This window comes from Gigantopelta aegis, chromosome 6 (assembly GCF_016097555.1).
Source record: "Gigantopelta aegis isolate Gae_Host chromosome 6, Gae_host_genome, whole genome shotgun sequence".
NCBI classification, from domain to species: Eukaryota; Metazoa; Mollusca; class Gastropoda; order Neomphalida; family Peltospiridae; genus Gigantopelta; species Gigantopelta aegis.
The window spans coordinates 84,122,899-84,126,401 of record NC_054704.1 but is presented as its reverse complement, the minus strand read 5'-3'; the positions used below and the strand labels follow the sequence as shown (position 1 = coordinate 84,126,401).

Below are 3,503 nucleotides of genomic sequence, written 5' to 3'. Positions count from 1 at the left end.
ACCAGTGATCCATAACTGGTTCAACAAAGGCCATGTTTTGTGCTATCCTGCCTGTGGGAAGCGCAAATAAAAGATCCCTTGCTTTGTAGTGGCGACAGCGGGTTTTCTCTCAATCTGTGTGGTCCTTAACCATATGTCTGACGCCATATAACCGTAAAATAATGTGTTGAGTGCGTCGTTAAATAAAACATTTCTTTCTTTTCTCCAGGTTGAGTGACTGTTCACTACAAAGGTTCCGTAGTGTTGCAGGACGAAATTGATGTACACGTTGGAGACCGTGAGAGGAAAACCTCTCACACCCACCCCCCCCCCCCCGGGAACCGTGGCGTGACCTGGCAATACCTGCCCTGTAGCTCTACACTGTGCCTCAGCTCCTGGGAGTCTAGATGTAATTCCGAGGTATTCATCCCCTTGGGAATGACGGCCAGGTGGTGGTTCACTAACGGTCATAGGGCGCGGCAGATCTCTACCGTGAGGGCTGGGGGTGTCCTAGTTGGCGTAGTGGCTGCAGCAGTCTGTATTTCTGAAAACTTCTTATTGCTTGGCTGCACGCCAAACTTTCCTTGGAAGGAACATCAACTGATCAGCTCTTGCTGTCTTGGAGGAAGTCATGTTCTGTAATTTGATCAATTGCAATGCATTCAAGTGTTTCGAGATCACATATTGAGCCATGAAATGCACGTCCTCTGGGATATCAGCTAAGAACCCTTCAGACTAGTAGCATTTTTGGTCTCAACTATATCTTTGAAATTTTCTTTTATCATTAAAATGTGTTTCTTGTAAACAAATGATATCTAATTTTTCTTTGCCAAGCTGTTTAAAAAGACACAAAGCCGTTAACGTTTTGTGCTGACATGTATACACGTGATAATATATACAACACACATCCCCAGAACACGCCAAGTTTGTAGGTAGCCCTGGCCACACAGGCGACAGGGTGTGGGTCGTCTCCAAAGTCACATAAACGTTTACACATACACTGAACACCTATCACATTTAGAAAAACAGAAATACACATATTATGGCTCCGACTCCCGCGAACGCGGTATCGCACAGTAAATTTAGCATACTTTGCTGTCGTCGAACTGTTGGTGGTGGGGTATAAGGGCTTCTTGATCGACGTGCCCCTCCACACACACTACGTGGTTTAATTCGCCATTCTGAGAAGTTCTCTCACCTGTCTTGATTGTTGTGCTTCAGTATGCTATCAAAAAGCCACGTCTTGGGGACTAGTGGCTGGATAGGTCAGTCCTATTGACAGTGCCCCTGCGTGTGCTGTCGAAAAACTCACCGTGGTGCAGGGGTGTAACATTTTATTTGAGAATGAACACACCCACTCTGGCGTACAGCACAAAATTGAAGTTTTGAGTAAAATTCCGTATCCGTCACCGTGGTGGCAGGGTGTAACATTTTATTTGAGAATGGCCATTACAGCACAAAATTGAAGTTTTGAGTAAAATTCCGTATCCGTAAAATTTTGTGATATTTGTTTTTGCAGTTCTTTACACTGCCTTTGTTTAAACCTTGAATTTTTATATTGATGTTGATCATCACTTTATTTATTTGCATTACCATAGTTTGACACCCAATAGCCGAAGTATTTTTAGTGCTGGGGTGTCGTTAAACATTCATTCATTCGTATTGCTAGGGCTAAGGCTCGTAGAGAGATTAGACAGAGTAAGAAAACATCTTGGATAACGTTTGTCTCCAAGTTGAATTCACAAACATCGGTGAAATCTGTATGGAATAGGATCCGTAAAATCAAAGGTAAAGAATCCAGTAATACAGTTCATCATTTGTCTGTCAATGACACGGATGTCACGTCTCATCGTGACATTGCCAATGCATTGGCAGAAAACTGTTCTCATAATTCATCTTCTGCTTTCAGTACAGATGCTTTTACATCTGTCAGAACTAAAGCTGAAAAGCAGTCCATTATCCTGTCTGTAACTTTATTTTCTGTGAAAATTAACAGCATCCCTCAGTGTTTAACACCTGGTGTGGATTGCTCATTATATGTCGATGATTTTCAGATTTGCTATAGATCCCCTGCGCGTTCTGTAACCTCACCGTGGTGCAGGGGTGTAACATTCTCTTTGAGAATGGCCAATACAGCACAAATTGAAGTTTAGAGTAAAATTCGGTGTCTGTAAAATTCTGTGATGTTTGTATTTGTATTTTTGGCACAGTTCTTTACACTGTTTTTGTTTAAACCTTGAATTTTTATATTGATGTTGATCATCACTTTATTTATTTGCATTACCATAGTTTGACACCCAATAGCCGATGTATGTTTCGTGCTGGGGTGTCGTTAAACATTCATTCATTCATTGTCATTTTATTTAAAAGAAAATCTTGAGCCGAAGCGTCAGTCTTTTCCGATGTATATAGGGTTTTATAAAATTTAGCGGTTTCTTTTAGAATTTCATTTGGTGCTTCAATTACTTTGCCATCGTCAGTTATTAAAGAATTCATGAATTTGTTGTTCGCTTTTTGTTTTTCTAAGTTTACAAAATAAGACGTGCATCTTTCGCCTTGTTCAATTTCGTCTACTTTGGCCCTAATTCTAGCACACTGTAGTTGTAATTGTTCATAACTTTTAATTTTATTCTGAACATAAATTAATTCTGAGTAATCATCTAACTATCCACGTTCGTCAAGTTGCGTCAAGAAAATTTCATCTTGTTTTAAGTTATGTATATAAGTTCATTCCGTCCTACGTTTTTGTTTACAATAATCAGTTGTTAAATTCTTTATTTTAGTTTTTCCCATATCCCATATCCCACCATAATAATAGATCAGAGTAGTTTCCCTTTTTAGTTTTCCAAGTTACCCAAAAATCATATATTAAGTTTACGTAATTTCTATCTTTTAAAACACCTTGTTAAAATCCCACAGTCCCGGTCCTTTATTGTTTTTGTCGAATGTAAAGTCAGCGGGTCTGGCCAAGCTAGGCTCGGGGGAAGGGGGGCTAAGAGCCGATATACCGTGCTCTCAACGCAAGGACTACACATTTCAACTGTTTTTTTTTTTTTAAATAGTGGTGGGCCATTCCCGGAGGTACTGCAATACCGGGTCAACCCGTGGTGAGGGCGGGGCAAGCCCCGGGCACCTTACCCCCTTTCAAAAATCAGTTTAATATCGATGTCCCCCAATGGAGGACGTATCAGATATTAAGCTGATAAGAACAGATACTTTTTTTTTTTTTTTTTTTTTTTTTTTTTTTTTTTTTTTTTTTTTTCGAGGAAATCCCCCCCAAAAAAGGGCTCCCCATTTATTCCGTATCCATATAACAATACAGGAATAATAACAATTGGTGAAGATGAACATGAATGAAAAATGATAAATGATATATACAACAAAAATGAAAGTGAAAATAAATGAAACAAAACCAAAACTGCACACACCGCCCTAACTATATACAGTAATGATCTCACTCACACATCACACAAACATTCACCAAGACAGAAACCACCCTCCCCTCCTAGCAATACCAAAATTGA

General features: G+C 39.7%; 1 pseudogene; it reads right to left on the bottom strand.

Annotated features, from left to right (window-relative positions):
* Positions 1-3,038: 3,038 nt before the first annotated feature.
* On the bottom strand, positions 3,039-3,266 carry LOC121376576 (annotated as a pseudogene).
* Positions 3,267-3,503: the final 237 nt, after the last annotated feature.